Genomic DNA, 15,000 nt, shown 5'->3' with positions numbered 1-15,000 from the left:
GTATGCTATATTTTTACAGACAGCTACCGACAAACGGTAGAAATTAGCGGGGATAGGCCTCAGACATTACCCAAAGCTCCGGGAACGTGAGCGACGCAAGACGAATGGGCATTTTAAAGCAGATCTATGGCAGTTACTGACAGTGCCTGGCGTGGGTTACTTGTCTCCGTTGTCGAGAGGGGAAGACGACCCATGTATATGTAAAGGGCGATTTTTTTTAGCAACCGTTAAGGCTGTTTTTCCCCTTCACTTGTATCGAGAGGGAAGCAAAGAACATGTATGGCGTGTACGTTTTTTTTACGAATTTTCATTAGCAATCTAACGACATGAATTGCGAAGACGTTTTTTGAACAATTGTATTCCTTTCCCAAAACATCGAGTGCTAGTGTATAAAACCGCTAGAGAAAATAAATTGGCAGGCGAAACTTAAAAAGGAGAGACCCATGAACAGCATGGCCAGGCGGCTCACCTCGACGTTTTTCCCCCGAGCAAAGTCCGCCGAGACCCCCTGTATCCCACGGGGATGTACTGGCGTGCACTTAAAGGTTGATGCCGCTCTGTTACTTGGGAAACGAACCACAAGCCAAATCCAGCTAATTTGTGAATGACTTAGCTCTCCTGCTTTCTCGAGAACGTGCTTTTTTCGTCGGATGAAACTTCCACAGGCTTTTCCAGCAGATTTGCACCTGCACTCAAAAAAAGTCAAAATTTTTACACATAGACCCCATCAAACGGGAGAAATTGGCCCGGATTGCTCTCATGTGCGTTACGGGGCATCGTTTCTCTCGCGCCGAATTCTCTCGAGCTGGGAAATCGCTCATTTTTGCGTCGCCAAATATCGTACGAACGCCGTGAAACTTCCACAGGCTTTTTCAGCAGATTTGCACGTGCACTCAAAAAAGTCAAAATTTTTACACATAGACCCCATCAAACGGGAGAAATTGGCCCGGATTGCTCTCATGTGCGTTACGGGGCATCGTTTCTCTCGCGCCGAATTCCATCGAGCTGGGAAATCGCTCATTTTTGCGTCGCCAAATATCGTACGAACGCCGTGAAACTTCCACAGGCTTTTTCAGCAGATTTGCACCTGCACTCAAAAAAGTCAAAATTTTTACACATAGACCCCATCAAACGGGAGAAATTGGCCCGGATTGCTCTCATGTGCGTTACGGGGCATCGTTTCTCTCGCGCCGAATTCTCTCGAGCTGGGAAATCGCTCATTTTTGCGTCGCCAAATATCGTACGAACGCCGTGAAACTTCCACAGGCTTTTTCAGCAGATTTGCACGTGCACTCAAAAAAGTCAAAATTTTTACACATAGACCCCCATCAAACGGGAGAAATTGGCCCGGATTGCTCTCATGTGCGTTACGGGGCATCGTTTCTGTCGCGCCGAATTCCATCGAGCTGGGAAATCGCTCATTTTTGCGTCGCCAAATATCGTACGAACGCCGTGAAACTTCCACAGGCTTTTTCAGCAGATTTGCACGTGCACTCAAAAAAGTCAAAATTTGTACACATAGACCCCATCAAACGGGAGAAATTGGCCCGGATTGCTCTCATGTGCGTTACGGGGCATCGTTTCTCTCGCGCCGAATTCTCTCGAGCTGGGAAATCGCTCATTTTTGCGTCGCCAAATATCGTACGAACGCCGTGAAACTTCCACAGGCTTTTTCAGCAGATTTGCACGTGCACTCAAAAAAGTCAAAATTTTTACACATAGACCCCATCAAACGGGAGAAATTGGCCGGGATTGCTCTCATGTGCGTTACGGGGCATCGTTTCTCTCGCGCCGAATTCCATCGAGCTGGGAAATCGCTCATTTTTGCGTCGCCAAATATCGTACGAACGCCGTGAAACTTCCACAGGCTTTTCCAGCAGATTTGCACGTGCACTCAAAAAAGTCAAAATTTTTACACATAGACCCCATCAAACGGGAGAAATTGGCCCGGATTGCTCTCATGTGCGTTACGGGGCATCGTTTCTCTCGCGCCGAATTCTCTCGAGCTGGGGAAATCGCTCATTTTTGCGTCGCCAAATATCGTACGAACGCCGTGAAACTTCCACAGGCTTTTTCAGCAGATTTGCACCTGCACTCAAAAAAGTCAAAATTTTTACACATAGACCCCCATCAAACGGGAGAAATTGGCCCGGATTGCTCTCATGTGCGTTACGGGGCATCGTTTCTCTCGCTCCGAATTCCATCGAGCTTGGAAATCGCTCATTTTTGCGTCGCCAAATATCGTACGAACGCCGTGAAACTTCCACAGGGCTTTTCCAGCAGATTTGCACCTGCACTCAAAAAAGTCAAAATTTTTACACATAGACCCCATCAAACGGGAGAAATTGGCCCGGATTGCTCTCATGTGCGTTACGGGGCATCGTTTCTCTCGCGCCGAATTCTCTCGAGCTGGGAAATCGCTCATTTTTGCGTCGCCAAATATCGTACGAACGCCGTGAAACTTCCACAGGCTTTTTCAGCAGATTTGCACCTGCACTCAAAAAAGTCAAAATTTGTACACATAGACCCCATCAAACGGGAGAAATTGGCCGGGATTGCTCTCATGTGCGTTACGGGGCATCGTTTCTCTCGCTCCGAATTCCATCGAGCTGGGAAATCGCTCATTTTTGCGTCGCCAAATATCGTACGAACGCCGTGAAACTTCCACAGGCTTTTTCAGCAGATTTGCACGTGCACTCAAAAAAGTCAAAATTTGTACACATAGACCCCATCAAACGGGAGAAATTGGCCGGGATTGCTCTCATGTGCGTTACGGGGCATCGTTTCTCTCGCGCCGAATTCCATCGAGCTGGGAAATCGCTCATTTTTGCGTCGCCAAATATCGTACGAACGCCGTGAAACTTCCACAGGCTTTTCCAGCAGATTTGCACGTGCACTCAAAAAAGTCAAAATTTTTACACATAGACCCCATCAAACGGGAGAAATTGGCCCGGATTGCTCTCATGTGCGTTACGGGGCATCGTTTCTCTCGCGCCGAATTCTCTCGAGCTGGGAAATCGCTCATTTTTGCGTCGCCAAATATCGTACGAACGCCGTGAAACTTCCACAGGCTTTTTCAGCAGATTTGCACCTGCACTCAAAAAAGTCAAAATTTTTACACATAGACCCCATCAAACGGGAGAAATTGGCCCGGATTGCTCTCATGTGCGTTACGGGGCATCGTTTCTCTCGCTCCGAATTCCATCGAGCTTGGAAATCGCTCATTTTTGCGTCGCCAAATATCGTACGAACGCCGTGAAACTTCCACAGGCTTTTCCAGCAGATTTGCACCTGCACTCAAAAAAGTCAAAATTTTTACACATAGACCCCATCAAACGGGAGAAATTGGCCCGGATTGCTCTCATGTGCGTTACGGGGCATCGTTTCTGTCGCGCCGAATTCCATCGAGCTGGGAAATCGCTCATTTTTGCGTCGCCAAATATCGTACGAACGCCGTGAAACTTCCACAGGCTTTTCCAGCAGATTTGCACGTGCACTCAAAAAAGTCAAAATTTTTACACATAGACCCCATCAAACGGGAGAAATTGGCCCGGATTGCTCTCATGTGCGTTACGGGGCATCGTTTCTCTCGCGCCGAATTCTCTCGAGCTGGGAAATCGCTCATTTTTGCGTCGCCAAATATCGTACGAACGCCGTGAAACTTCCACAGGCTTTTTCAGCAGATTTGCACCTGCACTCAAAAAAGTCAAAATTTTTACACATAGACCCCATCAAACGGGAGAAATTGGCCCGGATTGCTCTCATGTGCGTTACGGGGCATCGTTTCTCTCGCTCCGAATTCCATCGAGCTTGGAAATCGCTCATTTTTGCGTCGCCAAATATCGTACGAACGCCGTGAAACTTCCACAGGCTTTTCCAGCAGATTTGCACCTGCACTCAAAAAAGTCAAAATTTTTACACATAGACCCCATCAAACGGGAGAAATTGGCCGGGATTGCTCTCATGTGCGTTACGGGGCATCGTTTCTCTCGCTCCGAATTCCATCGAGCTGGGAAATCGCTCATTTTTTGCGTCGCCAAATATCGTACGAACGCCGTGAAACTTCCACAGGCTTTTTCAGCAGATTTGCACGTGCACTCAAAAAAGTCAAAATTTGTACACATAGACCCCATCAAACGGGAGAAATTGGCCGGGATTGCTCTCATGTGCGTTACGGGGCATCGTTTCTCTCGCGCCGAATTCCATCGAGCTGGGAAATCGCTCATTTTTGCGTCGCCAAATATCGTACGAACGCCGTGAAACTTCCACAGGCTTTTTCAGCAGATTTGCACGTGCACTCAAAAAAGTCAAAATTTTTACACATAGACCCCATCAAACGGGAGAAATTGGCCGGGATTGCTCTCATGTGCGTTACGGGGCATCGTTTCTCTCGCTCCGAATTCCATCGAGCTGGGAAATCGCTCATTTTTGCGTCGCCAAATATCGTACGAACGCCGTGAAACTTCCACAGGCTTTTTCAGCAGATTTGCACGTGCACTCAAAAAAGTCAAAATTTTTACACATAGACCCCATCAAACGGGAGAAATTGGCCGGGATTGCTCTCATGTGCGTTACGGGGCATCGTTTCTCTCGCGCCGAATTCCATCGAGCTGGGAAATCGCTCATTTTTGCGTCGCCAAATATCGTACGAACGCCGTGAAACTTCCACAGGCTTTTCCAGCAGATTGGCACGTGCACTCAAAAAAGTCAAAATTTGTACACATAGACCCCATCAAACGGGAGAAATTGGCCGGGATTGCTCTCATGTGCGTTACGGGGCATCGTTTCTCTCGCTCCGAATTCCATCGAGCTGGGAAATCGCTCATTTTTGCGTCGCCAAATATCGTACGAACGCCGTGAAACTTCCACAGGCTTTTCCAGCAGATTTGCACCTGCACTCAAAAAAGTCAAAATTTTTACACATAGACCCCATCAAACGGGAGAAATTGGCCCGGATTGCTCTCATGTGCGTTACGGGGCATCGTTTCTCTCGCGCCGAATTCTCTCGAGCTGGGAAATCGCTCATTTTTGCGTCGCCAAATATCGTACGAACGCCGTGAAACTTCCACAGGCTTTTTCAGCAGATTTGCACCTGCACTCAAAAAAGTCAAAATTTTTACACATAGACCCCATCAAACGGGAGAAATTGGCCCGGATTGCTCTCATGTGCGTTACGGGGCATCGTTTCTCTCGCGCCGAATTCCATCGAGCTGGGAAATCGCTCATTTTTGCGTCGCCAAATATCGTACGAACGCCGTGAAACTTCCACAGGCTTTTTCAGCAGATTTGCACGTGCACTCAAAAAAGTCAAAATTTTTACACATAGACCCCATCAAACGGGAGAAATTGGCCCGGATTGCTCTCATGTGCGTTACGGGGCATCGTTTCTCTCGCGCCGAATTCTCTCGAGCTGGGAAATCGCTCATTTTTGCGTCGCCAAATATCGTACGAACGCCGTGAAACTTCCACAGGCTTTTTCAGCAGATTTGCACGTGCACTCAAAAAAGTCAAAATTTGTACACATAGACCCCATCAAACGGGAGAAATTGGCCGGGATTGCTCTCATGTGCGTTACGGGGCATCGTTTCTCTCGCTCCGAATTCCATCGAGCTGGGAAATCGCTCATTTTTGCGTCGCCAAATATCGTACGAACGCCGTGAAACTTCCACAGGCTTTTTCAGCAGATTTGCACGTGCACTCAAAAAAGTCAAAATTTTTACACATAGACCCCATCAAACGGGAGAAATTGGCCGGGATTGCTCTCATGTGCGTTACGGGGCATCGTTTCTCTCGCGCCGAATTCCATCGAGCTGGGAAATTGCTCATTTTTGCGTCGCCAAATATCGTACGAACGCCGTGAAACTTCCACAGGCTTTTCCAGCAGATTTGCACGTGCACTCAAAAAAGTCAAAATTTTTACACATAGACCCCATCAAACGGGAGAAATTGGCCCGGATTGCTCTCATGTGCGTTACGGGGCATCGTTTCTCTCGCGCCGAATTCTCTCGAGCTGGGAAATCGCTCATTTTTGCGTCGCCAAATATCGTACGAACGCCGTGAAACTTCCACAGGCTTTTTCAGCAGATTTGCACCTGCACTCCAAAAAGTCAAAATTTTTACACATAGACCCCATCAAACGGGAGAAATTGGCCCGGATTGCTCTCATGTGCGTTACGGGGCATCGTTTCTCTCGCTCCGAATTCCATCGAGCTTGGAAATCGCTCATTTTTGCGTCGCCAAATATCGTACGAACGCCGTGAAACTTCCACAGGCTTTTCCAGCAGATTTGCACCTGCACTCAAAAAAGTCAAAATTTTTACACATAGACCCCATCAAACGGGAGAAATTGGCCCGGATTGCTCTCATGTGCGTTACGGGGCATCGTTTCTGTCGCGCCGAATTCCATCGAGCTGGGAAATCGCTCATTTTTGCGTCGCCAAATATCGTACGAACGCCGTGAAACTTCCACAGGCTTTTCCAGCAGATTGGCACGTGCACTCAAAAAAGTCAAAATTTGTACACATAGACCCCATCAAACGGGAGAAATTGGCCGGGATTGCTCTCATGTGCGTTACGGGGCATCGTTTCTCTCGCTCCGAATTCCATCGAGCTGGGAAATCGCTCATTTTTGCGTCGCCAAATATCGTACGAACGCCGTGAAACTTCCACAGGCTTTTTCAGCAGATTTGCACGTGCACTCAAAAAAGTCAAAATTTGTACACATAGACCCCATCAAACGGGAGAAATTGGCCCGGATTGCTCTCATGTGCGTTACGGGGCATCGTTTCTCTCTCGCGCCGAATTCCATCGAGCTGGGAAATCGCTCATTTTTGCGTCGCCAAATATCGTACGAACGCCGTGAAACTTCCACAGGCTTTTCCAGCAGATTTGCACCTGCACTCAAAAAAGTCAAAATTTTTACACATAGACCCCATCAAACGGGAGAAATTGGCCCGGATTGCTCTCATGTGCGTTACGGGGCATCGTTTCTCTCGCGCCGAATTCTCTCGAGCTGGGAAATCGCTCATTTTTGCGTCGCCAAATATCGTACGAACGCCGTGAAACTTCCACAGGCTTTTTCAGCAGATTTGCACCTGCACTCAAAAAAGTCAAAATTTTTACACATAGACCCCATCAAACGGGAGAAATTGGCCCGGATTGCTCTCATGTGCGTTACGGGGCATCGTTTCTCTCGCGCCGAATTCCATCGAGCTGGGAAATCGCTCATTTTTGCGTCGCCAAATATCGTACGAACGCCGTGAAACTTCCACAGGCTTTTTCAGCAGATTTGCACGTGCACTCAAAAAAGTCAAAATTTTTACACATAGACCCCATCAAACGGGAGAAATTGGCCCGGATTGCTCTCATGTGCGTTACGGGGCATCGTTTCTCTCGCGCCGAATTCTCTCGAGCTGGGAAATCGCTCATTTTTGCGTCGCCAAATATCGTACGAACGCCGTGAAACTTCCACAGGCTTTTTCAGCAGATTTGCACGTGCACTCAAAAAAGTCAAAATTTGTACACATAGACCCCATCAAACGGGAGAAATTGGCCGGGATTGCTCTCATGTGCGTTACGGGGCATCGTTTCTCTCGCTCCGAATTCCATCGAGCTGGGAAATCGCTCATTTTTGCGTCGCCAAATATCGTACGAACGCCGTGAAACTTCCACAGGCTTTTTCAGCAGATTTGCACGTGCACTCAAAAAAGTCAAAATTTTTACACATAGACCCCATCAAACGGGAGAAATTGGCCGGGATTGCTCTCATGTGCGTTACGGGGCATCGTTTCTCTCGCGCCGAATTCCATCGAGCTGGGAAATCGCTCATTTTTGCGTCGCCAAATATCGTACGAACGCCGTGAAACTTCCACAGGCTTTTCCAGCAGATTTGCACCTGCACTCAAAAAAGTCAAAATTTTTACACATAGACCCCATCAAACGGGAGAAATTGGCCCGGATTGCTCTCATGTGCGTTACGGGGCATCGTTTCTCTCGCTCCGAATTCCATCGAGCTTGGAAATCGCTCATTTTTGCGTCGCCAAATATCGTACGAACGCCGTGAAACTTCCACAGGCTTTTCCAGCAGATTTGCACCTGCACTCAAAAAAGTCAAAATTTTTACACATAGACCCCATCAAACGGGAGAAATTGGCCCGGATTGCTCTCATGTGCGTTACGGGGCATCGTTTCTCTCGCGCCGAATTCTCTCGAGCTGGGAAATCGCTCATTTTTGCGTCGCCAAATATCGTACGAACGCCGTGAAACTTCCACAGGCTTTTTCAGCAGATTTGCACCTGCACTCAAAAAAGTCAAAATTTGTACACATAGACCCCATCAAACGGGAGAAATTGGCCCGGATTGCTCTCATGTGCGTTACGGGGCATCGTTTCTCTCGCTCCGAATTCCATCGAGCTTGGAAATCGCTCATTTTTGCGTCGCCAAATATCGTACGAACGCCGTGAAACTTCCACAGGCTTTTCCAGCAGATTTGCACCTGCACTCAAAAAAGTCAAAATTTTTACACATAGACCCCATCAAACGGGAGAAATTGGCCCGGATTGCTCTCATGTGCGTTACGGGGCATCGTTTCTGTCGCGCCGAATTCCATCGAGCTGGGAAATCGCTCATTTTTGCGTCGCCAAATATCGTACGAACGCCGTGAAACTTCCACAGGCTTTTCCAGCAGATTGGCACGTGCACTCAAAAAAGTCAAAATTTGTACACATAGACCCCATCAAACGGGAGAAATTGGCCGGGATTGCTCTCATGTGCGTTACGGGGCATCGTTTCTCTCGCTCCGAATTCCATCGAGCTGGGAAATCGCTCATTTTTGCGTCGCCAAATATCGTACGAACGCCGTGAAACTTCCACAGGCTTTTTCAGCAGATTTGCACCTGCACTCAAAAAAGTCAAAATTTTTACACATAGACCCCATCAAACGGGAGAAATTGGCCCGGATTGCTCTCATGTGCGTTACGGGGCATCGTTTCTCTCGCGCCGAATTCCATCGAGCTGGGAAATCGCTCATTTTTGCGTCGCCAAATATCGTACGAACGCCGTGAAACTTCCACAGGCTTTTTCAGCAGATTTGCACGTGCACTCAAAAAAGTCAAAATTTGTACACATAGACCCCATCAAACGGGAGAAATTGGCCCGGATTGCTCTCATGTGCGTTACGGGGCATCGTTTCTCTCGCGCCGAATTCTCTCGAGCTGGGAAATCGCTCATTTTTGCGTCGCCAAATATCGTACGAACGCCGTGAAACTTCCACAGGCTTTTTCAGCAGATTTGCACGTGCACTCAAAAAAGTCAAAATTTGTACACATAGACCCCATCAAACGGGAGAAATTGGCCGGGATTGCTCTCATGTGCGTTACGGGGCATCGTTTCTCTCGCTCCGAATTCCATCGAGCTGGGAAATCGCTCATTTTTGCGTCGCCAAATATCGTACGAACGCCGTGAAACTTCCACAGGCTTTTTCAGCAGATTTGCACGTGCACTCAAAAAAGTCAAAATTTTTACACATAGACCCCATCAAACGGGAGAAATTGGCCGGGATTGCTCTCATGTGCGTTACGGGGCATCGTTTCTCTCGCGCCGAATTCCATCGAGCTGGGAAATCGCTCATTTTTGCGTCGCCAAATATCGTACGAACGCCGTGAAACTTCCACAGGCTTTTCCAGCAGATTTGCACCTGCACTCAAAAAAGTCAAAATTTTTACACATAGACCCCATCAAACGGGAGAAATTGGCCCGGATTGCTCTCATGTGCGTTACGGGGCATCGTTTCTCTCGCTCCGAATTCCATCGAGCTTGGAAATCGCTCATTTTTGCGTCGCCAAATATCGTACGAACGCCGTGAAACTTCCACAGGCTTTTCCAGCAGATTTGCACCTGCACTCAAAAAAGTCAAAATTTTTACACATAGACCCCATCAAACGGGAGAAATTGGCCCGGATTGCTCTCATGTGCGTTACGGGGCATCGTTTCTCTCGCGCCGAATTCTCTCGAGCTGGGAAATCGCTCATTTTTGCGTCGCCAAATATCGTACGAACGCCGTGAAACTTCCACAGGCTTTTTCAGCAGATTTGCACCTGCACTCAAAAAAGTCAAAATTTGTACACATAGACCCCATCAAACGGGAGAAATTGGCCGGGATTGCTCTCATGTGCGTTACGGGGCATCGTTTCTCTCGCTCCGAATTCCATCGAGCTGGGAAATCGCTCATTTTTGCGTCGCCAAATATCGTACGAACGCCGTGAAACTTCCACAGGCTTTTTCAGCAGATTTGCACGTGCACTCAAAAAAGTCAAAATTTGTACACATAGACCCCATCAAACGGGAGAAATTGGCCGGGATTGCTCTCATGTGCGTTACGGGGCATCGTTTCTCTCGCGCCGAATTCCATCGAGCTGGGAAATCGCTCATTTTTGCGTCGCCAAATATCGTACGAACGCCGTGAAACTTCCACAGGCTTTTCCAGCAGATTTGCACGTGCACTCAAAAAAGTCAAAATTTTTACACATAGACCCCATCAAACGGGAGAAATTGGCCCGGATTGCTCTCATGTGCGTTACGGGGCATCGTTTCTCTCGCGCCGAATTCTCTCGAGCTGGGAAATCGCTCATTTTTGCGTCGCCAAATATCGTACGAACGCCGTGAAACTTCCACAGGCTTTTCCAGCAGATTTGCACGTGCACTCAAAAAAGTCAAAATTTTTACACATAGACCCCATCAAACGGGAGAAATTGGCCGGGATTGCTCTCATGTGCGTTACGGGGCATCGTTTCTCTCGCTCCGAATTCCATCGAGCTGGGAAATCGCTCATTTTTGCGTCGCCAAATATCGTACGAACGCCGTGAAACTTCCACAGGCTTTTTCAGCAGATTTGCACGTGCACTCAAAAAAGTCAAAATTTTTACACATAGACCCCATCAAACGGGAGAAATTGGCCGGGATTGCTCTCATGTGCGTTACGGGGCATCGTTTCTCTCGCGCCGAATTCCATCGAGCTGGGAAATCGCTCATTTTTGCGTCGCCAAATATCGTACGAACGCCGTGAAACTTCCACAGGCTTTTCCAGCAGATTGGCACGTGCACTCAAAAAAGTCAAAATTTGTACACATAGACCCCATCAAACGGGAGAAATTGGCCGGGATTGCTCTCATGTGCGTTACGGGGCATCGTTTCTCTCGCTCCGAATTCCATCGAGCTGGGAAATCGCTCATTTTTGCGTCGCCAAATATCGTACGAACGCCGTGAAACTTCCACAGGCTTTTCCAGCAGATTTGCACCTGCACTCAAAAAAGTCAAAATTTTTACACATAGACCCCATCAAACGGGAGAAATTGGCCCGGATTGCTCTCATGTGCGTTACGGGGCATCGTTTCTCTCGCGCCGAATTCTCTCGAGCTGGGAAATCGCTCATTTTTGCGTCGCCAAATATCGTACGAACGCCGTGAAACTTCCACAGGCTTTTTCAGCAGATTTGCACCTGCACTCAAAAAAGTCAAAATTTTTACACATAGACCCCATCAAACGGGAGAAATTGGCCCGGATTGCTCTCATGTGCGTTACGGGGCATCGTTTCTCTCGCGCCGAATTCCATCGAGCTGGGAAATCGCTCATTTTTGCGTCGCCAAATATCGTACGAACGCCGTGAAACTTCCACAGGCTTTTTCAGCAGATTTGCACGTGCACTCAAAAAAGTCAAAATTTGTACACATAGACCCCATCAAACGGGAGAAATTGGCCCGGATTGCTCTCATGTGCGTTACGGGGCATCGTTTCTCTCGCGCCGAATTCTCTCGAGCTGGGAAATCGCTCATTTTTGCGTCGCCAAATATCGTACGAACGCCGTGAAACTTCCACAGGCTTTTTCAGCAGATTTGCACCTGCACTCAAAAAAGTCAAAATTTTTACACATAGACCCCATCAAACGGGAGAAATTGGCCCGGATTGCTCTCATGTGCGTTACGGGGCATCGTTTCTGTCGCGCCGAATTCCATCGAGCTGGGAAATCGCTCATTTTTGCGTCGCCAAATATCGTACGAACGCCGTGAAACTTCCACAGGCTTTTCCAGCAGATTTGCACGTGCACTCAAAAAAGTCAAAATTTTTACACATAGACCCCATCAAACGGGAGAAATTGGCCCGGATTGCTCTCATGTGCGTTACGGGGCATCGTTTCTCTCGCGCCGAATTCTCTCGAGCTGGGAAATCGCTCATTTTTGCGTCGCCAAATATCGTACGAACGCCGTGAAACTTCCACAGGCTTTTTCAGCAGATTTGCACGTGCACTCAAAAAAGTCAAAATTTTTACACATAGACCCCATCAAACGGGAGAAATTGGCCGGGATTGCTCTCATGTGCGTTACGGGGCATCGTTTCTCTCGCTCCGAATTCCATCGAGCTGGGAAATCGCTCATTTTTGCGTCGCCAAATATCGTACGAACGCCGTGAAACTTCCACAGGCTTTTTCAGCAGATTTGCACGTGCACTCAAAAAAGTCAAAATTTTTACACATAGACCCCATCAAACGGGAGAAATTGGCCGGGATTGCTCTCATGTGCGTTACGGGGCATCGTTTCTCTCGCGCCGAATTCCATCGAGCTGGGAAATCGCTCATTTTTGCGTCGCCAAATATCGTACGAACGCCGTGAAACTTCCACAGGCTTTTTCAGCAGATTGGCACGTGCACTCAAAAAAGTCAAAATTTGTACACATAGACCCCATCAAACGGGAGAAATTGGCCGGGATTGCTCTCATGTGCGTTACGGGGCATCGTTTCTCTCGCTCCGAATTCCATCGAGCTGGGAAATCGCTCATTTTTGCGTCGCCAAATATCGTACGAACGCCGTGAAACTTCCACAGGCTTTTCCAGCAGATTTGCACCTGCACTCAAAAAAGTCAAAATTTTTACACATAGACCCCATCAAACGGGAGAAATTGGCCCGGATTGCTCTCATGTGCGTTACGGGGCATCGTTTCTCTCGCGCCGAATTCTCTCGAGCTGGGAAATCGCTCATTTTTGCGTCGCCAAATATCGTACGAACGCCGTGAAACTTCCACAGGCTTTTTCAGCAGATTTGCACGTGCACTCAAAAAAGTCAAAATTTTTACACATAGACCCCATCAAACGGGAGAAATTGGCCCGGATTGCTCTCATGTGCGTTACGGGGCATCGTTTCTGTCGCGCCGAATTCCATCGAGCTGGGAAATCGCTCATTTTTGCGTCGCCAAATATCGTACGAACGCCGTGAAACTTCCACAGGCTTTTTCAGCAGATTTGCACGTGCACTCAAAAAAGTCAAAATTTGTACACATAGACCCCATCAAACGGGAGAAATTGGCCCGGATTGCTCTCATGTGCGTTACGGGGCATCGTTTCTCTCGCGCCGAATTCTCTCGAGCTGGGAAATCGCTCATTTTTGCGTCGCCAAATATCGTACGAACGCCGTGAAACTTCCACAGGCTTTTTCAGCAGATTTGCACGTGCACTCAAAAAAGTCAAAATTTTTACACATAGACCCCATCAAACGGGAGAAATTGGCCCGGATTGCTCTCATGTGCGTTACGGGGCATCGTTTCTGTCGCGCCGAATTCCATCGAGCTGGGAAATCGCTCATTTTTGCGTCGCCAAATATCGTACGAACGCCGTGAAACTTCCACAGGCTTTTCCAGCAGATTTGCACGTGCACTCAAAAAAGTCAAAATTTTTACACATAGACCCCATCAAACGGGAGAAATTGGCCGGGATTGCTCTCATGTGCGTTACGGGGCATCGTTTCTCTCGCGCCGAATTCCATCGAGCTGGGAAATCGCTCATTTTTGCGTCGCCAAATATCGTACGAACGCCGTGAAACTTCCACAGGCTTTTCCAGCAGATTTGCACGTGCACTCAAAAAAGTCAAAATTTTTACACATAGACCCCATCAAACGGGAGAAATTGGCCCGGATTGCTCTCATGTGCGTTACGGGGCATCGTTTCTCTCGCGCCGAATTCTCTCGAGCTGGGAAATCGCTCATTTTTGCGTCGCCAAATATCGTACGAACGCCGTGAAACTTCCACAGGCTTTTTCAGCAGATTTGCACCTGCACTCCAAAAAGTCAAAATTTTTACACATAGACCCCATCAAACGGGAGAAATTGGCCCGGATTGCTCTCATGTGCGTTACGGGGCATCGTTTCTCTCGCTCCGAATTCCATCGAGCTTGGAAATCGCTCATTTTTGCGTCGCCAAATATCGTACGAACGCCGTGAAACTTCCACAGGCTTTTCCAGCAGATTTGCACCTGCACTCAAAAAAGTCAAAATTTTTACACATAGACCCCATCAAACGGGAGAAATTGGCCCGGATTGCTCTCATGTGCGTTACGGGGCATCGTTTCTGTCGCGCCGAATTCCATCGAGCTGGGAAATCGCTCATTTTTGCGTCGCCAAATATCGTACGAACGCCGTGAAACTTCCACAGGCTTTTCCAGCAGATTGGCACGTGCACTCAAAAAAGTCAAAATTTGTACACATAGACCCCATCAAACGGGAGAAATTGGCCGGGATTGCTCTCATGTGCGTTACGGGGCATCGTTTCTCTCGCTCCGAATTCCATCGAGCTGGGAAATCGCTCATTTTTGCGTCGCCAAATATCGTACGAACGCCGTGAAACTTCCACAGGCTTTTTCAGCAGATTTGCACGTGCACTCAAAAAAGTCAAAATTTGTACACATAGACCCCATCAAACGGGAGAAATTGGCCCGGATTGCTCTCATGTGCGTTACGGGGCATCGTTTCTCTCGCGCCGAATTCCATCGAGCTGGGAAATCGCTCATTTTTGCGTCGCCAAATATCGTACGAACGCCGTGAAACTTCCACAGGCTTTTCCAGCAGATTTGCACCTGCACTCAAAAAAGTCAAAATTTTTACACATAGACCCCATCAAACGGGAGAAATTGGCCCGGATTGCTCTCATGTGCGTTACGGGGCATCGTTTCTCTCGCGCCG

The sequence above is a fragment of the Lampetra planeri genome, unplaced genomic scaffold (assembly GCF_965212315.1).
Source record: "Lampetra planeri unplaced genomic scaffold, kcLamPlan1.2.h2 scaffold_513, whole genome shotgun sequence".
Taxonomy (NCBI): domain Eukaryota; kingdom Metazoa; phylum Chordata; class Hyperoartia; order Petromyzontiformes; family Petromyzontidae; genus Lampetra; species Lampetra planeri.
Note: the sequence above shows the minus strand (reverse complement) of the source record.